The sequence below is a fragment of the Rattus norvegicus genome, chromosome 12, assembly GCF_021556685.1.
Source record: "Rattus norvegicus strain SHRSP/BbbUtx chromosome 12, alternate assembly SHRSP_T2T, whole genome shotgun sequence".
Lineage (NCBI taxonomy): Eukaryota > Metazoa > Chordata > Mammalia > Rodentia > Muridae > Rattus > Rattus norvegicus.
In genome coordinates, this window is record NC_141545.1 from 31622977 (window position 1) to 31648703 (window position 25727).

Here is a 25727-nt window from a genome sequence, read left to right on the forward strand (position 1 = left end):
AGTCTGGGAGTAGAATTCAGGCCGTCAGATATCTTCCGGCTTCCTAGCTGAGCCAGTTGACTGGTACCAGTTTACCTTTCTACAGCAGTAGCAATGTTACACTTTTCTTTTGTTTCTATCTCCTTATTTTTAGCCCTCACCCTGCTCTGCTTCATCAGCGGGGGCAAAACGGTTGGCGTGAGTGTGAACACTAAAGAATGGCCTCACTGATCCCTGAGCATGTAGAGAATCCTGTAATCCTCACGTAGAGCTGTTGTCCTGATGATTAATCTGATTAGGAGGACTTAATGGTTGTTGTCACATCCATGGCCTTTCTGTTCCTGGAATTTCAGTTTCAAATCATGGAACTGAGAAGTCTCTACCCGTGTCTGTGTTTTCGGATTGTTTTTAAATGGAAACAAAAGAAAGTAAAACAAAACCGAATAAACCCTTTTTTCATGTTTTAGAGGTCAACCATTACTCCACACCGTGAGTGAGGGTAGCATGCGCTTTTGAAACTTTAACGGTTCTACCGAAGAATTTCAATATGATCATGCATACAGTGTATGGGTTAGGGACTGTCAAAATTACGTGTTTATTCTCATTTTCCGCTACAGAATATTCCCAATTCTTTAAAAATGGTAAGCCAGGTTGTACTCAGTTGGTGACAGCTTGCCTAGGTTGATGTTTTACTGCCAGCGTTGCAGCAGCAGACATGAAGTGCACACCTTTAACGACAGCACCACCGTAGTCATGGAGGCAGGATGACCAAGAGTTCAGTGGCATCTGGGAGGTAGAGCCTATTAGAGGCCATGTGGGAGTACAGGTGACCCTGCCTTGCACACACATGCATGTGCACACACATGGTATTTAATCAACATTTGGGAAATGTTGTTTGAGAGAGCATGAGGCTTTCTGAGTCCTTCCCCCATCTGACTGATTATATGAAACATTTATTTTCATAATTATCATAAATTTATATTGTTAACTTTAAACACTGATTTTCCACTGTTGCATGAAAAATTTTCCCAATTCTCGCTTGGTGTAGGGCATTCATTTATATGTATGTAAACTGGAAATATTAGTACAGTATGACAACCTTTGCATTTTTTGCTTTGTGAAATCATTTTGTAAAATACCTTACATTAGCTGTTGTTTGTTTGTTAAAAGCAGGATCCTTTTGTGTAGCTAAGCTGGTCTTGAACTTACCATAGGTGATGACCCTGCCAATTGCTGTAGGTTGTGGATGGTGTAGGAGAATAAGACAAAAGGTGTTCTTTTACACACACACATACATACACACACACACACACACACACACACACACACACACACACACACACCAAATGACACTGGCGATAGTAAAAGCACAAACGATCACCTCACCCATTTATCCAGCCTGGGTAAATAATTTTCTATGGGGGATCATTATGCGGATAATTAGAGTTGATTCAGAGGATAAGATACCACATGCATGGCCTTGCTCTTCCAAGAATTCCAGGTTCAAATCATGAAATGTGACTGCTCTATATATGCCAGTGTTCACGGCTCACTTTTTAAATTTAAAAGGATATTTTTAAAAAAAAATGTTGTGCGTTTCAAGGAGCACACACAATTTTCAGATCCTAGGTGAGATCAGGGTAAAGTTTTGAGGCATTCCTTGTTTCCTGAAGGATTTGCATATGCATATGCCTACACATGTGTAGGTCAAAGGCTGCCCAAACTAGTTCTGTATTCTCATTTTTTGGGGGAAAATGCACATGTTTCTCAATCTTTAAACGTCACTGTGGATTATTCAGGACTCATCAAGTTAGTAAGTGCTGTGGAAACCCTACCTCAGTCTGTTGATCAAATGAATGTCTGTTAAGTAGGAATCTCTACGGAAGTTCTCACTGTATGAAGTCTTCATTGTTTCACGTACCTGGGTCGGTCCCGTATTAAGGAGACATTGAGACTCTTCTTGCCTTATTGAAGATCTGCTTGCGGCTTAGTGCACAACCTTCAAGACAATATCAGAGTTAGACAGAAGTTTTAAGTAAGTGACAGAGAATTGAAATGACTGTGGTTAAAATGTCCCTTAGCCTTTTAAGAAGAGATTTACTATATGGGAGTGTATAACACGAACAATTAAGAATTATAGTTATTGCTCTGGTGTACAAGACTATTCTAGTACAACATACTTAGACAAAAGTGTGAGCAAGAGAGAGGCCCATTGGAGCCACCTTTTCCTTCAGTGTTTTACAGACGTTTTCTTTTTACAGAAGTCTGTATTTGAGATACTGAATTTTAAAGGGACTTTCAGTTTTAAGAAAGACTTTAGATTTTCAAAAGAGACCAAATTTTCCATTGTTTGAATTTGTAAAGACTTTGGAGGCGTTTTAATATTCTAGAACATTTTATTGTGATTTTATATTGGTATGTGGTATTGAGGATGAAAAAGAACGAAAAGGTTGTGGCTTACCAGTGATGAACTTGTGTTTCAAGTTAACAAGGGACTAGATGTACAGGATAGCTTTTTGTGAAGTTGATACAAGACGTAGTCATCGAGGTACCTCGATTGAGAAAGTGCCTTACTCTATAATTTTACAATGAAAAGTTAATATAGCTCACGTTGTAGTCTCTCTCTCTCTCTCTCTCTCTATATATATATATATATATATATATATATATATATATATATATACATACATGCATACATACATACATATATATAGTGAAGTGATGCTTTCTTTTGAGCTGAAGGTAAGGGAAGACATGAGGACAGAACTAAATATTACAGTATTAACTAAGATGTCGTGATGAACACCATCCAGAACAGCAAACTGAGGAGGAAAGGCTTTCGTGAGGTTTATACGTCCACATCACTGTTCCTTGAAGGGAACCAAGACAGTAATTCAAGCAGGGTACGAATCTGTAGGTAGCACGTAATGCAGAGGTCATGAAGGGGTGTTGCTTACTGGCTTGCTCCCCGTGGCTTCCTCAGTGTGTTTTCTAATAGAACCCAGAACCACAAGGGTAGCCACACCCACAATGGGCTGAGCACTCCCCCACCAATGACTATTATGAAAATACAGACTTTCGTACAGCCAGATCTTATGAGGGCACTTTTTCAACTGAGTCTCTTCTCGCTGATGACTAGACCTGTGTTAAGTTGACGTAAAACTTCCCTACCCAATTGACCCATCATCGCTGTTAAGCCATAACCATTTCTCTTTTCTTTCACACGTCAATATGTAATCACAATAAAGTTCAGTCATCTCTAAGTGTCCCACAGTCTCTACAAATTCCAAAACTGTACAATTCAGCCCATTTAAAAAATCGCAGGTCTCTTTTAAAACTTAAAATTCAGTCCCTCAAATATGGGTCCCTATTAAGAAAAAATCAAAATAAATTTCATACTGCCTTAATCCAAGAGGGAAGAACAAGGGAACAGTCAAAATCAGATCAAAGTAAAACCAAACCTCACGTCTGTGAATTACTCGGTATTTAATGTAATTTAAGGATTCACTCACTCTTTTCCAGGCTCCTCCAGAGGGCTTGACACACTTAGCAGGTTCTACCCTCTGCAGCATATAGAGCGCGTCTGTTAGCCTCTAGGTGACTGCATTTTATAGTTGCTGCTATTCTCCGTGCTCGTCCCATGGTACTGGCTCCTCCAAAATGCTGGAATCTTCCATCGCACTGGACCGCACTGTCACTAGTAGCTTCTGTAGGTTTTCTTCATGGAGGCAACTCTTAACTTCTCCGTATGATCTCTTTATAGACTTGTGTCTTCAACCGGTACAGTCTTCACATTCATCAAGGGCTACTTCTAGACTGCCACAGTGTCAAGTGTTACTGCTCTCCATGACTCCACCGTGGGCTCCCCACCACACCCCCATCACACGCTTTCATACTTCCAGATTCTACGAAGGCATTTTATTCATTAAGGCTCCTTGCACTCTGATGACTCTAGTTTGTAGCATAAAAGTAGCCAGCACAGATGCCATTAGTACGCATGGTGTTCAGTAATTTGTCTTAGTCTAACACCTACCTGTATCCATATTTGGGTGGGTACACATGGCACCTTTACAGATCAGAGAAACTCTTAGGGATCCCTTTCTTCCTATACCTTGTGGGTCTGTAACTCCTGATCCAACTCGACAAGACCAGAATTGTGTTTATTCTTAATTTGATGTGAATTTGCGAGTATTTAGACGTTATTTTGTTCCAGATTTTAGGATTCCAAAGGTGATAATTTTGACTTGTGCACTCTTTAATACAGGAAACAAGTTCACTGAGGTTCCAAGTAAAATCTTAAAGTATGCAGAAACAAGATAAAAACATTATAAAAACACTGATCTGGTCAAAAATGTTCCTTTTGTAGAAACCGGAAGAATTTATAGTTACATTTATCCAAAAGTATCGTATTTGTCCAGGTAAAGTATTTATCCAGTCGTGTCAAATCCTCAGTTACAACTCTTAGAAGTGGAGAACCGTTTATTAGGTTTACTTTGTGGAAATGTCATTCATGCATAATGCTCATCCTGGTTTATTAAAGTCAAGTCCCCTATCTCCCTCGAATGTCTGTCAGCTCTCTCCTGTCTACACAACTCCGTTCTTCCATCAGGAGACGTCGGTTGTTGGTTCTCATTCCTGTCTAGTTTTGTTTTCTTTTGAGACACACATAATTTAGCCGAGCTTTTGCAGGACCGCAGGTTTGGGGCTATCCTTTAGGAGCCTCGTCGACTCCTCATTAAGTCCTGACTGAAGACAGTGATTGCCCCTCCCTCGGAATCCATTAGTAGCCTACAGTTCAGCAGGCAGGGTAGGGCCCTATAAGTTCTGCAGACCTGCGGACGTAATAAAGGAAACTCATAAAAGGCCAATGGGATGGGGGGCCCTTCATGCAGGAGCCATAGCATAATGTATGATGTACGCCAAGAGAAAGGAGAAATTTGGGGGTGGGATTTTGTGTGTGTGTGTGTGTGTGTGTGTGTGTGTGTGTGTGTGTGTGTGTGTGTAGCTTAGGGATGGAAGACGTAAGGGGAGCGAAAAGGTTACTAACTTTGATTTTACAGAATAAATTAAAGGGGGACACTGCTAAATGTAAGAAACCTTTATTTCTCCCAAACATCAGTGTCCTGGGGGAATCATGTAAAAACAGACCAGTGATGGGTTGGTCAGTGTCGCTGTCTGTCCTTTGTCTGTCTGCCTGCCTGCCTCCCATTCCTCCCTTCCTCACTCCCTCTCTCTCTTCCATAACTTCAAAAAATAACTTAATTGCACATGTCCCTGAAATTGCCTCAAAATAGAGCCTCCTCTATAGCTTATAAAAATAAATAAAAAGTAAAATTTCCAATGATAATGAGCTATTAGCATTTCACTATTTTCAATTAAAATAGAGTCAGTACCTGATGAATACCCATCAATAAATTTAATATCTATCCATTTTAAGTCACTTAAAAATTAAAGAAGTGAATTTCAAGTCAATGCACTACAAAATTATGCTAAAAACAATTTTATTTAATTAAAATACTGATTAAGTTTGATCAAAGGAACATAAAAATAAGATATAATATGAAGTAGTAATCATTCTCAATTACTTATTAGTAAGTGTGAGCATTATCGAAATGGATTACAAATGATCAGGTGTGTTACACTTACTACAATAAATCTGAGAAGATCCAGCTGTTTTTATTAAACCCACAATTTTGCTGTAGTTTTGCATGTCAAGAAGTACCTACATAAGGTCAATTTGAGCTTGTAAAATGCCTCTCGGTTGACTTTTATAAGCATTTATTTTAATTAAGGGTATTTAAAGTGTTAGAAACACAACACTTTCTGAGAATTTGAGGATTCGTGTATGTAAGTACTTTTACTGTGCAAGCTTGTTAGGACAATACTCCTTCCTGTTTCAGAGACTGTCTAATTCAGTCATTGATATCATGACAGTGGGACTGGATCGATGGCTCAGTACTTAAGAGTACTTGTCAGTCTTGCAGAAGACCTGAATTTAGTCCCCAGCATCCACTTCATCTTTGTCCTTTGTACCTTTGTCTTGGACCTCTAGCCCCAAGGGCATCTGACACCCTCTTCTTGTCTCTGTTGGGACCTATGCTCACCCAGACACATACCTACCCACAGATACACACACATTGTTAAAAACATAATAAATCTTTAAAAACTTCATCATGTGTAGTTGGGAAAACACTGTACAAATGCATTGAGAGTGGCTTTCCCGTGGAACCAAGCCTGTGACAGGTAACTGAAGAGTTGCAGCCGGGGGTTTAAAACGAACACAGAAACACAGAAGTCTCTTATCAGATCAAGTTGCAAAGAACAGTTTTTCTCGTGTATACTGTTCTCGAGTAATTGTGCTCAAAACAGGCAGTTAGGAGTGAAGAAGAACTTCTGTTTGTCTTATGTCTTAATCTGCTGTAATTTACACATAACTTAAGTCTTAAAGCGTTCACACGGCATTTGTCTTTAACGTCATCAGCCTCTGATGACGTCAGATGCCTGCTGGGCAGCCTTTGTGTTTCATTCTGTGACTGAATGCCCAAAGCATTGTTGGAAGGCAGTACCTGACTCCTGCATGTGGTCCTATGACCTCCACACATGTGGACACGCCCCTTTACCATCTTAACCTTCCCCAACATACATATACTAAACAGATGATATCCTGGTGTGTACCTGTGTTGGGAGAGTAGCTGCCTAGCCTAGGTGAAGCCCTGGGTTCTATCCCTAGCACTACCTAAAACTAGCTTGATGGCATATACCTGTAATAAAGAAGGCCAGCCTAGCAGGCTTTCCGTCACAGCTCGAAGGCTGCAGAAGCAATACCCCTGGCAACCGTTGACTGTGGCGGTGTCCTCCAGTATAGAGACCAGACTGTGCAAACTAGAAAACCAGCATGGCCTACACGAGCACATGCCTCTCTACATCTTACCTGTGCTTTCTTAAGCTGGCAGCATCCATATAGTCTCAAGCGAGAGTCCTCGCATGTGCAAGACACGGGACTCGAGTAGTGAAGGACAGTGTTGCCTGACAGGATTTCAACAAGTTCAGCGATGAGCCCTGTTTGTTCTCGTCTGCCTTGAAGGAGTTTTAAGCCTCAGCAGCGTAAGAAGGCCCTCAAAGACTCATGTAATTGCCCGTGTTAGGAGAAGACTAAGCGTCTTTGTTGGGGTTTCAGAATGAAATGACCCTCAACGGCTTGGTTTTCCGTTCATGGCACTAAGGAGGTTATGAGACCTTTTGCAGGTGGAACCTTGCTAAAGGAAATGTCTTAGTAGGGGTTGTATAGTATAGACAATGTATACTGAGTTTTTATTTGAGTTTATGTAGGATGACATGACTTCCTGCTTTCTCACTTCCCTTCATCATCTATGTGAGAAGTCTCATCAGCCAGCTTCCTGACTTCCATACTGGGCTCATGCTCTTCCTGCCATGTCTTTTGTACCCCAATGGACTGTGCCCCTTCTGGAAATGTAAGTCAAAATAATCCTTCTCTTTTCTAACTTCCTTTTTGTTAGGGTGTTTGATCATGGAAAAAGAGAAATGACTGATCTATTTGGGAAGCACCGAGTGATTCAGAGGTCTGCAGTTGTTAGGAAGAACTAAGTGACTATCCCTTGCGTTCATGCAAGCTACCTGCAGCCCCGAGGAAGAACCACCTGAAAGTAGTAGGATGTGTGTGTGCCCACACACAGACAGACAGACACACGTGCGCCCACACATAGACAGACAGACACACGTGCTCCCACACACAGACAGACACACGTGCGCCCACACACATTCATGCACACACGCATCACTACTGATGCAGATGTCAGTATTCCCTGAAAGATATCTGAAAAGTTATTATGATTGTATTCCAAGTATTCAAAAATCTCAATTCAGTAAGACTAAAATTAAACTTATAGAATAAAAAACTACACATAATGTTAAAGGAAGAAACCAGGAGGTTGACAGCAGGCTAGGGTGTGTTACAGACTGGTGACAGTGGTGACAGTGAAGGCACTTCAGTAGGAGCTGTTCTCAGTGAATCATGGAGAAGAAAATTCTTTTAATGGGGAGAGCAGTGAACTGGGCGACAGCTTCCAAATAATATATAACTGGAATTTTCAAAGAAAAAGAAGAATATTTAGAGAAGTAATATCTATAAAATTTCCAGATTTAGAAAGAGAAAATCACAAGTATTTACAGGTTATTTAAAGAACCAAAACTATGATGACTAGTCAGGTGGTTTATCCCTTAACTCCTTGAACTAAGGAGACAGAGGCAGGTGGTCTCAGAGCTTGGAGTCAGCCTGGTCTGGGACAGTGTTGGCCATACGAAGAAATGCTGTCCTAAAAAGCCAAAAATAAAATAGGGGAGTCGTGGTGATGCATGCCTTTAATTACAGTACTCAGGAGGCAGAAGCAGGTAGATCTCTGTGACCTGAAGGCTAGCTGGTCTATATAGCAAGTTCAGGCCTTCAGGGAATAAATAGGAAGACTCTACCTCAAGTCACACACACACACGCACACAAAAACCAAACAAACAAAACTTGAAAAATCAAAGGAAGGCTGAGATGTCTAGCATATGTATAACCCCAGGTTTGAGCCCAGCGCTGGAAGGAGAAGGAGGAGGAGTTGCACTTCACCCATGATTTCAGTGGTTTCACTTCAGGCTTGACTGACTGTTACTTCAGGCCAGGGCAAGGTGGAAGATGGCAACTGGGTGGTGTTCATGAGAATTGCTTCCCAAATGCTGGCACGAGAGTGAAACAATGACAAGAGGAACTGGGGACAGAGTGTTATTTTTCCATGGCACAGCTACAGTGTTCCAGTTCTCCAAGCCAGGCTCCGGTTGCCTGCACTTGGATCCAGGAATCTAACTATGAACTATGTCAGCCCTCAGGATCCTCCCACTTCCCCCACAGCCCATCACATGGCAAGCAAGCCTTGCAAAAATGAGTTTTTATTTCAGACTCAAACAGTAACACGCACATTGGAGTGTGTCTCTCCAATGACACTGACAGGAGAGTTGAGTGATAATTTCACCTAGAATTCTGAATATTCATCTGATAAGGTGAAACTCATCAGATAAAAGAAAATGGTAGCAAAAGAATCTTAATGTCTAGTAAGAAGAAAGGAAAATTTCAAAAGTGGGCAGAACGTTCCAAGGGGGTAGTCCAGTTAAAAGATAACACAGAATCAGGTGAGCCTGTCTTTAAGTGGTTTAAGGAACACAAGTGAGAAGCACGGCGTATGTATAAAGGACATTCACTTTGAGAAACAGATAGATAAAAGGCTGGGAGATGGCTCACTGGATCAAGTACTCACTGTGTATGCATGAGGACCTGAGTTCAAATCCCAGCTCCCACATAACTATCACCCCAGCTCTGGGGGACATAGATGGCAGGATCTTAACTTGCTGGTCTGCCAGTGTAGACAAAATGGTGAGCTGCTGGTTCAGCGAGAGACCCTGCCCTTAAAGGGAAGGGAGAGACAAGGATGGTGACATCAAAAGACAAAGAAGCAAAGAAAATTTTCACATAGCCAGATTAGCAAAGTTTAGACTTTAAATTCATTTGTCTTCCTATAGCTCATTTATGTAGCAATCAAATACCTTTAACAACTAGAAAAATTACTTCACAATGTGTGTCACGATGTGAGGTGCATCCCCTCTGTGCCGGGTAGTAAAAGTGAGAGTCGTAACGTTTAGTTCTTTTCTGTCCTTGACAAGGTAGCACAAAACCGCATTGTGACAAATGTTAAAAATGCATATTTCCATCAGAGGGATATCTCGTGTTCTTTTGTTAAGTGTTTGGAGATGCATGATTGAGGCTTCTGAAGGAAATAACACCCAAGTTTTCAGGAACACACACACACACACACACACACACACACACACACACACACACACACACACACACACACACACACCAGCAGCCTTTTATGCCTTGGCTCAGAGTTGCTGCGTGATGCAATGTAGGCCACCAGATTGAATTACTCCACCGAGCAGCCGCTGCCCTGTGTTAATGGTAATTGCACAGAGACTGCAGTCTTTCTGGGCAACATCTCAGATATTTACCTCCTACCGTTTTTCAATTCAAACCTTTGATGAAAATATTCCCAGTCCTTCTTTAAAGCAGACATCCAACTGTCTTTCTTGACAAAAGCAAGGCCTCTAAATCAGATCCTGACAATTTCTGACACAGCGGTCTACCCAAATCACCTTTTACCTGTGTCACTATGTCATTTCCTAAAGGAGAGAGTGTCCATCAGAGGAACAATTGCTGTAGGCCTCAGGGCTAGAAGGTCGAGCCTGCCAGGAAAATGGAGGAAGAAAGGGGGAAATTATTTGTTCCTTTGACTTGAGATTGAAGAAATTCAATGACGGGTTGACTAAATAAAATAAATGAAATAGGATTGTTATTTGTCTATATGTGGACATAGAGAGATGAATTCTTCAGATACTGTTTTCAAGATGGTAGGGAGTAATATTCTAAATTTTTTTATTCGTTGATTTGCTTGCTTAGTTTGTGAATCTGTGCATGCCCACACGAGTGTATGTGCACTACCGGCATGTGTGTTCTGGAGGTAGGCAGAAGGCGGCCTCAGCTCCTGCGTACCTAGAGTTGCAGATGTTTGTGGGACACCAGGTGTGGGTGCAGAGAACCAAATCCGGACCCTCTGGAAGACTAGCAGACAGTTGTAATTTCTGGGCCATTTCTCCTTTCCCGAAAATACCCTCTTAGTTTCCCTTTTTTCCTTCTCCATGGCCCTGTCTTCCTCCCTCCCTCCTTTCGTTTATTTTTGTTGAGATAGGGGCCCGTGTATCCTCGTAACCACAGTTGACTCCGATCTTTCTAGCTCCACTTCGAGTGTGTATGATTATAGGTGTATGACACTCCACCAACCTCCACTTGATGTTTTCTACAGGCTACAGCTTTTAAGGAGGCAGTAAAACATAATTGTCCGTCCTTCCTTCCTTCCTTCTTTCCTTCCTTCCTTCCTTCCTTCCTTCCTTCCTTCCTTCCTTTTAATTTATTTTTTGATAAACATAAAACATCAAACTATTTAGCAGGGTTTTTGTTGTTGTTTGTTTTCACTCTCTGTGCCTCAGCTCAGTTTCTGGTCAATGTCCTGTCCACACGGACCATACTTGAGTGAATGAAGGTTACAGAAGATGTGATTAGTGCGCACAGCGTCATGTTTCATCGTGGTAGTGTTGCGGTGGTTAGAGAGCAGGACATAGGAACATGGAAGTCCGCCCTTGTGAGGAGGTCTGGATGACCTGAGCGTGAACCTCTCCGTGCTGATCTCTCTGGTTGGTGAGAGTTGGACCCTGATCTCCCATTCTGTTGGAAGAGTGTACTTGCTAATTGCTTTTCTGGATCCGATTGTAGCATCATATGTTTGATAGATGGAGCCCTCTGGGGACTGGCTTTCCAGGTTTGGTGAATGAGCAGCTGACGGCACAGCAGGCTCGCTCCCTGCTGCCAGCCTGAGCTTGTTCTTCCCATGTGGACGCCTCATTATGACATAAGCTTTGGAATGCCATTTGCCCAGAATACTGCCAGATAATGATACTGGAGTGCTCTCTCTCTCTCTCTCTCTCTCTCTCTCTCTCTCTCTCTCTCTCTCCCTCCCTCCCTCCCTCCCTCCCTCCCTCCCCTCTGGATATGCACTCATATTTTTGTGCACATATATATGTACCTTGGTATGGAGGTCAAAGGTCAGTGTTGTTACTTTCTGTATTGCTCTCCATCCCATTCTACTATGGCAAGATCTGTCTGATCCCAATGTTCATCCATTAAGCTAAGCTGGCTGGCAGTGAGCTTCAGGGCTTCACTGTCTTGTCATCAGCGCTGGATTTCCAGATAGACATCCCTTCAGCAATGCTTACCACTCACTGTGCATGTGTGCACAGTGTGCTTGTGTCATAGCATTTATTTGTATGAAGGTCAGAGGAAAACTGGAGAAAATGGAGCAGTCAGTTTTCTCCTTTCCCCCACATTGATCCCTGGGTTTCAGATTCCGATTGTCAGGCCTGGTACCAAGTGCCTTAACCAACTGTGCCCTCTCACAGTCCCTTTGCTTCTTATTTTAGGTTGGCGGTAATGATCCAGACTCAGGTCACCAGCTAACAAGTGCTCAAACCTGCCTTGTGGTATTATTGTCCCCCAAAAGGCCCTCTCCCACTTAGCATGATCCGAGCCAGGGACTGATCAAACTTTAAAACTATGGTGCGGAGGAGACCGGGAAGAATTAGCTTTGGGAATCAAGCATGTGTGTCTTAGAATCTCAGAGTGCCAAGGGTGAAAAAGGAAAGATGCCACATACCAACTTGAATGCAGCCGGACTTCAATGTGATGTGGTCAAAGCCATTTAAGAAGAGAGACTCCTTTGAGTAACTCACATTTCTCCACTCAGAGGTTAAGGTGTTCTTTGCATGAGTAAGCATCCTGGAGATAGCTATCCCTGTGGCTGCCAGTTCTTCTTCTCTTCTCTCCTTGTCCATCTTTGGCTTCTTTACAGATTAAAGGCTCAAGGAGGCCACTAGGAACATAAACAGATTATCGAGAGCTCGGGGCATCAGAGGTCCCTGAATACTAATGTCTCTCTCTAAAGTCTCTAAATTGAAACCCAAATCTGGCTTTGCACTGTGTTAGAGGGTGTGTGTGTGTGTGTGTGTGTGTGTGTGTGTGTGTGTGTCTGTGTCTGTGTCTGTGTCTGTGTCTGTGTGTAATTGATATATGTTATATACAGATTAAAAAAGAGAAGACATAACAAGAGTACAAATATATTGAGATAATATATACATATATACACTTTGAAAGAATACACACACACTCTCTCTCTCTCTCTCTCTCTCTCTCTCTTTCTCTCTCTCTCTCAGAGACTTATAGCAAAAGAAAGACCATATGAAGAGAAAGAATATTTAGAGGGAAAAGGCACCTGTTCCCCCAAATACCCTATAAATATATATTCCTAGCAGCCTGTGTTCTCCAGGGAGGCCCGCACTCCTAGTGGCCCCTTCACATAATGTCAGTTTTCCTGATCTTGTTACCTTTCAGGGTCCTACCTCAGACCCTTGCTGTGTCAGGGATCAAGGCTTCAATATAGTGTTTTAATGGGGTGCTTCTTAATACCCAACACCAGACTGCAGAGTAACGGGTTGTGTGATATATCAGAGAGAATAGTTGGTGGACTGTCAGCATCTGAAAATCTCAGGCTGTGCTCTCTGAGGTACCCGATAGTGTTTATTAAGCAGCATTCATTCTGCATCTGTCTCGTGCTCGGACAGAGCAGGACTGTATACACGCTCTTCATCAGGGTGAGGTAAATGTAGTTGTAGTTTGTAGCTTCAAAAGGGTGTCTATGGAAACAGTTCCTGTTTTTTCTGTAGCGCACCAAGGGCTTCTATATGTATCCATCCAAACACTCATTTTACATACAACATTTTAGCGACACGTGATATTCAGGTGGTTCTCAACCTCCTTCACATTGGAGGGTTTAATAATTTAGTTGCACATTAAGTATTTGGTGGACAATACATTCTATTTTAAAAGAGCACAGTGTGCTTAATGAAGTATCTGTGAAAGAGATGAATGTTTGATTTTGCTTTAAAAAGGTGACCAAAAGTGAGCTAAGGGAGGAAAGGATTTATCAGTTTTTTTTTAACAGTTTCAAATTATAGTTCATGAATGATAGGATTCAGAGCAGAAATTGAAGTAGACACTACAGAGGTATTTTATGCTACCATTTTTATTGGCTCACTCTCCTGCAGTTTTCCTATACAGCTCACAATCACCTGCCTAGGGACAGTGCTGCCCACAGTGGGTTTGACTTTCCTATGTCCATTGGCAACTTAGACAGTCCTCCACAGACAGGCCAGCATGATAGAATCCTGTTTTGTTGAAACGTCTTCTTTCCAGGGGACTGGAGGTTATGTCAAAGGCAATAAAAATAGTTAATTAGTCAGTCCGTCAGTCAGTCCGTCAGTCAGTCAGTCAGTCAGTCAGTCAGGTATTTCTTTGTGTGTGTAGGGGGTGCACTCATGCATGTGTGTGCCATGGTAATCTTGTAGAGCTTAGAAAACAGCTTGAGGGAATTGATTCTTTCCTTCTACCATGGGACCTGTTTCTTGAACTTCGGTTGTCCGTCTTGGCAGGCTTTACCCACTGAACCATTCATTTACAGTTCTAAATGTGCAGAAGACAAGGTTTCAGCTTCTTCAGGATCCAGTGATGGAATAACTCCCCGCTCATTAAACAATTCCCCAGTTAACCTCATAAATGTGCCGTGTGATGGGTTGCTTGGAGGTCTGGGTGATGCAATCTGATGCTTAGCAAAGCTGGCCTGAGACACAGATTTTTCCTTTCACACTGTTGTAAATTTCCTGACATTCCACTCCAAATACATCATGCTCATGTTGACTCTCCTCCTCACGGCTGTCAGAAGCGGTGCGTCTAGACACTAACATGAAGACATTTGGAAAGGCCTTCATGCACGTCTGACACCGGGAAGCTGACGAAGAATGAACCAGCTACACAGAGCTGTGCCTGCTTCCCGAACCCATCGTCACTTTTGTAATATGTCCAATGAAATTGTGAGTTTGTTTTTTTTTTCTCTCCGCCTTTTCTCAGATTCTTCAGTGATGGGACTGTGATTTGCAATAATCTTGTCATACCCTGCTCAAAATACGACTAAATGAAGACATTTGTGAAAGGCAATGATTGTAAATCACATGCAAATTTCATCCTGGCTGGAATTAATCAATACAGAAACAGAACCTTCATTCCAGACATAATGATGCCACTGCTAATCCCATAGTGTTCTATTTCCATGGGAATTGGGCTTTCCTTTTCAGCTAAATCTCTGTTCTTTTTTTTTTTTTGTCTTGAAGACAAAGTACAAGGGGTGTGTGTGTGTGTGTGTGTGTGTGTGTGTGTGTGTGTGTGTTTAATCTTAACAATAACTTCTTTGGGGAGAAGCTGTTAGGAGTTAAACAGGAGAAAAATCACGACCGTCTAGGAGAGCTAGCATTTGCATTCCAGTTCAAGGTGCTCATTTAGTGACTGTTTCTCCTTGGTTCTTCTTCCTCACTGTATAAATTTTAATTTAATTTTTAAAAGTCTTTTAAAGTGTTGGACATGTATATAATGAGTTTTTGGTGTTTCACCCCATAACCCTCTTTTGTCCCCTTCTTTCTCCCCCTGGTCTCCTCCTCCTTTCAGGCCTTTTTTGTTGGTCTTATTGTGATCCACTGAGTTTAATTAGAGTTGCTTGCTTAAGCATGAATAGATTGTTTACTGGAGCATGGATAACTCATTTAAAGGTCCCGGGCTTGGGGCTTAAGAGGGACTCTGAGGTGACTTGTCCTTTGGGGTAAGAGATTTACTAGAAGAGTTGTTAATGCTGCAGAAAGACATCATGGCAGTGAGAGGCTTGGCATATGACAGATTCCCTGGTAGGTAGACAGATAGGGACATGGGCCATGACCAGGAATAAAGATGGCCAACATTCAAGATGGCCGACTTCTTCCTCACCATCCTGATAAAACAAAGACCCTGCAGGAGGAGTGTTTCCCTTTTTCTCACAGCAGCCCCTCCACCCCCGCCCCCCAGCTGTTGAACTGGATCAACTAGTTCAGGACATGCTACATTTGGGACCAATCATCCATCCTACCTCTCTACAAACCAACCACCCCTAAAGTCTTAAGGGACTTAAATGTTCCAGCCCTGAAGAAGAGGCTGGATTTTCAGGTTTTGAAGGCCATAATGGTGGGCTCTTGCCTTTGTGACCACTGCATGTGTGCGTCTCCTTACACCCGAGCAAATGGTCTTTCGTCCACTGCAGATTCTGTCTGTTGCTGTCTGTAGTTTTCAAGATTTCTCTATTGATCCAAGAAATGTTACATGAAGCTTTTTCAGGAATAGTGTAATGGCGATATGGAGAATGTTTGATGTCAATCAGGAAAAAAAGAAATCAGGAAAATTATGTATAAATAGGAATAACATTTCCTTTAACATTTTGGAAAGGGATCAAAATCAAAATTGACAAAATTCATATTAGCAAAATACAGCCTCTGGATTTCGTTCATATAGGCCATAAGACTATTCATTTGTAAAATTGTTCTGCATTTATAGTGTGTGGGGGTGAGGGTGAGGGAGAGGGAGGGGAGGGAGAGACAGAGACGAAGACAGAGACAGAGACAGAGAGACAGCACATATATGTTGAGATTGGAGGATAACTGGGAGTTAGTTCTCTTTTTTCACCATGTGGGTCCTTGAGATCAGTCCTGTTTGTTTGTTTGTTTGGTTGGTTGTGTGTTTTTTCTTCCTCCTTTCAGTCCTTTTTTTCTCCCTCTTTATCTGCCTCCCTCCTTCTTTTCTTATTTATTTTCTTATTTTCTTATAATTCTTTCCTTCAGAATTCTAAGAAATACATTTGAGGCAAAGATTCAAATGATCAATGGATTTGTACTAGAGACCAACCCCAGAGCCAGGTATTTGCTATTGGGTTCTGGTTTAAAGCAACAGTGATATTTGTCATAGAGGGTTGTGATATATGTCAGAATGAATTTCCGACATTAATAGTAGAAGGAAAACAGGGAAAGCTGGAAATTTACCATTAACATATACCTCCCCTTGAGGTAGAGAGTATAGCAAAATCTATAAGTAGCCTAAGAGTTAACATTGTATGTTTTGAAGTCTAGAACAGTCATTGTAGGAAACATTAAGGCAAAGTATAGTAAAGTAAGTATATTTAATAAGACAATTAAAGAGTTTACTGGAAATTATGGAAAATTCTGCATTCAAAAGAAGCCCGAAAATCAAAGGCAGGTTCTGGAGTGATGGTTCATCCGTGAAGAGTAATTTCTCGCTTCGAATACTAAGTCAGGTGACACACAGTTGACTACCAGGACATCTGATGCCATCTCTTGGTTCCTCAAAAGTAGTTATTACCAAACCTGAAAAGGAACAGACATAGAAGAAACTTTGAAGAGCATAATGGATCTCCACCCATCTTTATTAAATAAAGGTGGCCAGAAAGTAGGGGTTACAAAATTCAATAGAAAACAAAACTGTGTTTAAAAGACTATCCTAAGGATACAGTGATATTAAGAATAAAAGGATATAAAACAGTATAGTATGATTAAGGAGAAAATGAGAAAAGGCTAACGGTACTCGCTGTGACCCTTCATCAGGACAGAGTTTAGGGGCTGGAGAGATGTAGGTGAGCAGTCCCAAATGGAGGCCGCTCCTACAGGACACACAGGCCCGGTTTCCAGATCCTCATCCGGCAGCGCAAAACCACTGGAAATTCTGGTTTCAGGGAGTTTGACAACGTCTTCTAGTTTCTACGGGCACCCTGGACTTAGGTGGTGCACCTAGGTACAGGTAGGCCCACCCTCATGGAAGGAAGTTAATTAGGGAACTGTAACGTTAGCGTGTACGTGAGCCATAGCAGATCCGTCATTGTGTTTGGAGATGCTATACTGATTCACACAGGGTCCCAGGCTGGCAGTTATTTCCAGTCAGCATGACTCCGAGGACACTTATAGAATATTTCTCCCAACAGCTTTTAAGGGCGCGTGGCGTATTTGTTGATGACAGGTCATCTTAAAATGTTAGAAAATTTGGAAAATATAAAAACTCTGACACAATGCCAATAGCATTCAGTGACTACAGTCACTAAAACTCGGTACCGGGGACCGGTAACCACAACCCTCCCACCCCATCTTAGAAATTAAAGAGCTTACACCCAAACATCCAGAGAATGAAAAAACAAAACCAACAAATTCAACTTGGTTTTACTGTCTTAAAGCCTCTTATTTGTGATCATTTAAAAATTACACCGGTACTCTGAGCTCACATGTAGTTAATAATAGTAACAGTTGTAGGTAGGGCTTTGTAACGGTGTAGTTTATAATGTATTTTAACTGTTTTTCCCTGAGAGTCTTAGTCTTTTGACTCTTTTGAGGTAGTATCATTCTAGAAAAAAATATGTCAAATTTGACAGCTGGTTAATATAAAAAGGCACACTTGAAGTCTTTGCCTCATTTTTTTCAAAAAACAAAATCTATATTTTCATCTGTCTGTCGTCTGTCTGTTGTGTATGTGTAAAGGGGTAGGACCTTTGGAAATGGACTTTCTCAAACAAACAACCACTGAGAGACTCCCTCCCTTCTGACTTGTTCTTTAGGAAGTTATGGATCTAATTGGAATTCACATTGCAGAAATTGTCTTGAAGGTTACTGGGTAGTGAACCATCCCGGTATGAACTGGTCCTGCAGATCTGTGGCCTATCTTGTTAGTTACAATGTCCTCTTTCTACTTTTTGACCAAGAAGTCTTTTGTTGTGTAAGTTCTTAGCCACTTCCCAGGTTCTTTGTTTTTTTTTGTTTTTTTTTTTTTAACTAATGAAACATGAAACATTAGTTTGTAGATGATTTGAGTTTGGGTGTAGAATCTTTTAATAAATAGACTAAACCAATAATGGGAATGATGGGGATTTAGCTTGGGGAGTTGAGTTCTGGTGTCGCTCTGCTAAAGTCATAGTCATGGTCTCCAGGACAAACTGTATAACCCAGACCTGGGTGGGCTATACTGAATCCCCATCACTTGGGAGCAGAAGGTAGGCAGATCAGAGGCTCAGGGTCCCCCTTGGCTGCATCGAAAGTTTGAGGTTAACCTGGGATCCATGAAATCTGTACAAAAAAACAAACAGAAACCAACACACAGAGTTCTGCTTTGACTTAAGCAAGTAGGAAAGTATTATGTTTGAGGAGGACAATGCTTAGTGTAATAGCAGTAGGGGGAAATCTTAATATATCTTTGAACTGGAACCTTGAGTAACCTTAATGTTTGGAAATTTATGTTAGGTTTTGGGTCTCTTAGTACTCCCCCCCCCCATCTTTATTAACTTGAGTATTTATTTACATTTCGATTGTTATTCCCCTTCCCGGTTTCCGGGCCAACATCCTCCCAACCCCTCCCCCTCCTCTTCTCTATGGGTGTTCCCTTCCCATCCTCCCCCCATTGCCGCCCTCCCCCCAACAATCACATTCACTGGGGTTCAGTCTTGGCAGGACCCAAGGCTTCCCCTTCCACTGGTGCTCTTACTAGGCTATTCATTACTACCTGTGCAGTTGGAGTCCAGGGTCAGTCCATGTATAATCTTTGGGTAGTGGCTTAGTCCTTGGAAGCTCTGGTTGGTTGGCATTGTTGTTCATTCATAGTACTCTTGAATAAAAGACAATATAAAGTCAGTTGTTGCTGGTCAGTGAATGCATTTTAGGGTTTTTTAATTATTTTTTTGTTTCTTCTGAAAATATCAGCTGCTATTGCAGATATGGTTTTGTTCCAAGTATTCAATTGTTCTTGCCAGAAAATGCTAATACTAGGTGTCCTCTATTAATAAATTTTTAAAATCCCCCGTATGTGCATATGATGTGTGTGCCTGTTCATGGTCTAGACCAAAACAAGGGTATTGGGGTCAGGATACAAACTCTGGTGTAGGTTCTTATCTTCCACCTTGTTGGACACAATTTCTTTTGTTAGCTGCCTCATGCCCCAGGCTACCTGGCAGGTGAGCTTCTATGATTCTCCCATCTTTCTTCCCATCTCACTGTGTGAATACTGGGTTTCAAGAAACGGGCAACTGTGTCTGGTTTTGCATGATTTCTAAGTGTTCTGATCTCAGGTCCTAGGTTTTTCAGAGAACAAAAAAGAAAGAAAGCACGCACCCACGCATGCGCACAAGCACGCGCGCATCCAGGCACGCACGCACGCACACACACTTTCCCCGCTGTTCTGTCTTCACCATTCCTTTTCTTCTTGTACTCTGAAGTGTACCAACTGAATGGAGGCCTCAGTACTGAGTCCTGTGTTTCACTTCCCTGTTTTACGTCTGTTGGTAGAACGAAAGTGTCTACAACAGGAGCTGTTGCTTAAGGTTTATTTTGATAATTTGCTACAGTTGGAAAACACAGTTGACATTTTAAATTTTTTTTTCTTCAAGCAAGAACTGCTTCATTTCTGTAAAAATATAAAGTATCCGAGGGGAATACCTCAAATGAGTCATTTTAGGGTTGGGGGTGGGGGAGGGGAATGCTGTAGAGCTCATGGCCAACAGTTGGTGATTGTTCTTGTAAGCAGGTCAGCCCACCATGTTGTGACCTGATGTCTACGTCTCTTTGCCTTGGGGAGGTCCCTGCTGACGAATCTGCTGCCATGATCCAGATTGTTGCACAGGTCTGAGAACCAGGGCTGGAGAGAGAACTCAGTGTTTGCCGTGGTGTGTTCCCCAGCACCACAAGCTCCTCCACTCCCTTCACCTCCCAGGCGTCCGGTGCCCCATTGTGACTTTTGAGAACACGGGTTGACGTGCCGTCAACCCTCCTCCATACACTCTCATGCATATGCACACACAAATGTACATAATTAGAAATAAAGGGCCTGACATGCTGGCTCATGTCTTTATCCCCCATAATCAGGAAGTAGAGGCAGGTAGATCTGAGTTTGGGGCCTAGCCTGGTCTTGGTAGAAAGTTCCAGACCAGCCAGGGCTACACAGGGAGAACGTGTCTATAAATAAATAAATATTTTCCAAAGAAATATAAGCAGTACATGACCGTATAATGCAGATGTTTCATGAAATGTACAGCATGAGAAAAGAATGTTATTTACCCCACCTAGAATTCTCCTGAATGCCCATATTTCAATATGTGAAATGACATGTTTTTATAACTCTGTCTCGCTAATGGAAGCGCGATAGCTAAATATATTTTTCAGCTTTTATATTAGTCCAATTTAATTTTTTCTGTACTACTGCTGAATGAACATGGTTTTAGGTCACAGATACTTATGTGAAACAAGCCAAGCTGTTTATTAAGGGATAGCTCGCCTCGCTTTAGCCGTTCTTTACTCAGTACTCTCACCTGTGCTTTGTATAGATAGCCATGGCTTAGGGAAAGGTAACATGCTTTAATATGAGCGGGTGTGGTTCACTGACGGCCAGGCAGGAGCTTGCTTTAGTTATGTGCATATCTAATGGAAACGATCAGTGCTTGTGCTTCCTGACTGTAGACTTAAAGCAGGTCACCGATCCTCCGGTACACAGGCTTCAGGCTTCCTTCAGAATAGCTGTTTACAGACAGACAGGTAGGATGCCGTTGTCCTGTGCTGACGGATACAGATGGATGAAGGATGCCAGGTTTGTCAGGGGAATAGAGAAATGGCTGTCACAGTGAATCCTTTCTCTTTCCTTCTCGCTCCATGTCCGCTTGCCTCCCACCCTTTGCTGTCTTCTTCTTAAGGATGGGGAGCAGCCCCATTCTGGCCTCTGCTGCTAGATTCTCGCCATTAACCGGCCCTCACGGATTTGGTGGGCGCCTCCTTTTCATTAGTATTTGTAGCATGTTCACCAGTGAAATGATTATGTTAGGCAGGGACATCACATCACTTACATTTCATAGCTCAGTGCAATTTTCATAAACTGCAAGGCAACATCCAAAAAACATGACTCAGAATTAGAGTTTCAGAAGATTATTATATAGACATTATTTCCCTCAGGTCACGGGCTTTAGTCAAATTTGGAGGAGAATGAAATTGCCAACAGTGAAAAGCAGACAGAAAGGTATGAGTTCATGAGCAGAGAAATAACATTTTCATTTGTTCTTCCCCATGGGAAAGATTCAGCATTCCGGTAAATGGAGACAGTTATAAGAAATGAATTTTTGTCAGCGGGGATGTGATTTTAAGGCTCACTTATCCATTGGCAATCTAGATTCCTAACCCCAGGAATCTAGGAAATTGCTACAGAATGTAGTCTTTATTATAAACAAGTTTTTTTTTTGTAGGTCCCCCCCCCACTCCCTGATTTTATCCCCCTCGGTCAGATTTTTGAGACAGAGGACCACATTTCTTCCTGTGTTTCAGGGGTCAGATGGCTGCTGAATTTGCCTCCTCTCCTTGAGTTTCGCAGCCCTGTTGTTGGTTTGTGATGAGAATTTTCTTTTCTTCCTGCTTCTTGTACACAGTTCCTTTCCACTGCTATCTTGCTCTAGCTAGCACAGCACCCACACCCCGGGAAGAGAAACCACAGTGAGGAATGGCTTCAGGAACCAGCCATGGCTCTTGTAGGATGCCCTGAGCTCCTGTTTCCTTGAATTTGGGCCGTGTGTGTGTGTGTGTGTGTGTGTGTGTGTGTGTGTGTGTGTGTAATCTGGGCTGGAAAAAGGCCTTTCTGAGCACTTTTGCTGAACCCTTCTGTTCAACTCGCACAACATCGCACCCATAAGGTGCGACTCGAAAGGATGGCAGGGGATGCTCTGTGGGCCCTGCCTCTTTTCCTGGCACTTTCAGGATGCCCTAAGCCGCTGCTCCCCATTCTGAGCTTTGATGCATGTAGACCAGAGATACTAAAACATGAAAGAGGTCTCTTTCACTGACTTTGCTTTTGTATACACACACACACACACACACACACACACACACACACACACTCTAATATAATATCAACAAGTGTGCTAGATGCCAAGGCTCACACGGGTTGCATTTCTTTGTGGCTTCCACCTGTACTCTGACATCTGAGGATGCCATGAGTAACTACTTCCCTGTCCTCAGCTCCTTTTTTGTGTCTGGGCCCGGGAGACTGACTCAGGGAAACTGGCTTGCCAGGTAGCTGCCATTCTCCCAGGTCTAAAGAACCAGGATTTGCAAGGTTTCTATCGGGTAATCCCAGACAACCTTCATAATTAAAGAATGTTCTTTCAGGGGAAATTTTATTTTCCTTCTTCAATCTCATCTGATGCTTCCCACCCCATCACTCATTCAAATTCCGTGCAGGGGTTCTCCTGCCTGCCAGTGTACCTCTGTGAGAGCAGAAGATATTTCATATCACCTAAACCCTTCATTTCTGGAGATGCGGATAGGTTCTGTAATATTAATCTCACCTTTATGTTTTTTCAATTTTTAATAACTCAGAAATATGTATATCTAATACCTCCTTCCCCTGTGCATTTTTGCCTCTTTTAATATCTCCTAACGCCATAAACTATTTTGCCTGGCTGTGTTCTTTTTATCACTACCACCTGCCATAGTTGACTGAGAGCAAATTGCAGGGCCTTCTCTATTAATATGTCTACATTGTCATGGTTATGAAAATCATGATTATAGATGGTTAATAAATGAAAATGGATGACTCTTGCTTAGCTCATTGAGTTTGGCACAGAGAAGTCATCACAAACCACAACTAAATGTCCAAGGATCCTGAAAGGAAGGGAGAAGGGCATGTATAGAGAAGAAAAAAATTATGTGTGTTTTCTACAGATCTCATGCAATTGTACTGTGTGTGTGTGTGTGTGTGTGTGTGTGTGTGTGTGTGTTTTGTGTTATGCATATGTGCTCTTTTAAGGGTTCTGGTCTGAAGAGGTCATTGGGTGTAGAACAGCCAGCATTTGAAAGGGTACACATACAAACACCACACACACACACACACACACACACACACACACACACACACACACACACCTTCCTCATACATAGACATAACCTTCACCTTCCCACACACAATGAACCTGACGTTAGGCTGGCAGCCATGAAGCTCTAGTGGTCTTCCTCTCTCTGCCTTTCACAGCACTGGGGTTACAGGCACACATAAGTATGCTTGCTTTGTATGTGGATTTGAACTGAGATGCCCATGCTGGCACTGCGAATGTTTTCAGCTTCTTAGCCATCTCTCTGGCCTGAAGACCCATTTTTTATACCCACTATTAATTGTAGGAAGAAGACTCCTCAACCTGTCTAGAATATTGGCATATGCCATTGCTCTATAAAGTTTCACATTTTGGATGGGTAGATCAAGAGAAGGTTTCTCTGTATAACTTTGGCTGTTACACAACTCGCTTCATAGACCAAGCTGGCATCAAACTCAAAGATCTGATGCTATGGGATTTCAGGTGTATGCCACCATGTCCAGCCATTTTAAGATTTAATTAATCTGTTTGGTAATCCTTTCATTATGAGCTGTGAAAACTGGGCTAGGGATGTGCTCGTTTGATAGAGTGCTTACCTAGTATAAATGGCTCTGACTTTGCCTGTATAAACTATGATTACTGTTTTTCTTTTTTCATTTAAGTTGATGTAAACAGTGGTGTTGTGGTTTGAATGAGGATGACACCCAAAGGTTCATGTTTGAATAATTCCAATTTATTAGAATGATTAGGTAAGGGTTGAGAAGGGTTGGCATTGGTGGAGAGGGTGTGTCACACTAAAATTGGGTTTGGGGATTCCAGAATTCCATGCCAAGGCTAGGATTCGTGTCTGTGTCTGTGTCTGTGTCTGTGTCTGTGTCTGTGTCTGTGTCTGTGTCTGTGTCTGTGTCTGTGTCTGTGTCTTTCTGGCTCAAGTGGGCACGTGGCACTGGCATGCTCTGTCACTGTCTTTGTGTGTGTGTGTGTGTGTGTGTGTGTGTGTGTGTGTGTGTGTGCGCGTGCGCATGCATGTTTCTCTGTCTCTCCCTCTCTCTAAAACTCTAAGCTAGCTACCAATCGAAGGCTTCCTTTATAGGTTTCCTTGGTCAGGGCATCTCATCACAGCAAAAGAACAATAGCTAAGATTAGAGGCAGGTTAGCTTTTAAACATCTAAGAATACCTACTTCTGTCATTGTGCTTACCATGTCGTAATATGTGTCTTTGCACCCTAATGCTGTTGAATCTTTCTTTGACCTGAACGAGTATTGTTTATCCAAATGTGGATGATTCAGAGTTGGGCAGGGGGTGCAGCAGTTAACACACTTGCCACACAAGCATGAGGACTGGAGCTTTGATCCTCAGAGACTCCTGTAAATTACAGATAGTCATGGCGGTTCATCCGTAGTTCAGCCCTGAAAGGTGAAAACATGCTATCCCAGAGTAGAGCGAGTAGGCTAACAACACTAGCAGTGTTGATGAGCTCTGAGTTTGATTGAGAGACCTTAGTTCCGTGAATAATGTGGAAGAACAATCGAGGATGATTTTTTTTCAGTCCTCTACATGTGTGTGTGACCACATGCATGTATACCCACATATCTGCAAAAGAATTCAGAAACCATGCATATTATCACACACATACATGCATGCAGAGTGAAAAAAGAAAAATGCTGTATTATCCTTGGACACATACCATTTTTTAAAAAACACAATTTATTCAGTATCACGTTCTGTGTTTCTTGCCTGTGAGACCAGGTTCTAGTAAATACAATCAGATCTCTAAGAGTAGACTGGCTTCTTTGTGCTCGAGACGCCAGAGCTGCCGTTTAAGTTTCCTATGAACGACGGAAGGAAAACCACGCCAGGCTTTTTTAAGAAGCCGGGCTGAGCATATTCTCATCTAAGGTGCTGTGTTTTGTCAGTTGCTTTTCGATAAGTGAAGTTCGTGTAGAGGTCATTTTCTCGGTGTTTTGTATCTTTGTCCATGGAAATGATATTAAAAGGTCACCAGCCACACTTAGAAATGATGAGAAGTGGGGCGGGTGGAACGGCTTAGCAGCTAAGAGCACAGACTTCTCTTGCAGCCGATCCTACCTCAGTTGCTGGCACCCATATTGGGTGGCTCACTGCCCTCTGTCATTCGTGCTGTGGGAGGGGGTGTGGGGACAGAAGAGGGGGTCAGTGTTTTCTGGACTCTATTGTCACCTAACTCACATGCTCCCAAGTACCCATAGAGACGAATAATTTAAAATACATTTTTTAAAGGATGAAGAATAGCATTTTTTATAAACAAT

At 42.2% G+C, this 25727-nt stretch overlaps 1 protein-coding gene and 1 long non-coding RNA gene across 10 annotated transcripts in view; one reads left to right on the forward strand and one right to left on the reverse strand.

Moving 5' to 3' along the window:
- Positions 1–25727, forward strand: part of Auts2 (activator of transcription and developmental regulator AUTS2) — a 1090556-nt gene that overhangs the window by 501499 nt on the left and 563330 nt on the right.
- LOC134481283 (uncharacterized) overlaps positions 16706–25727 on the reverse strand; it is a 37333-nt gene continuing 28311 nt past the window's right edge. Inside the window, exons 4-5 of one of the 2 annotated variants that reach the window (XR_015634770.1) lie at positions 19103–19204; positions 16706–16929 (exon numbers count right to left, since the gene is read on the reverse strand). This is a non-coding gene — a long non-coding RNA (uncharacterized LOC134481283). Of the gene's footprint in view, positions 16930–18346; positions 18670–19102; positions 19205–25727 lie in introns of those variants that run through there. The other variant, XR_015634771.1, reaches the window with a different exon arrangement.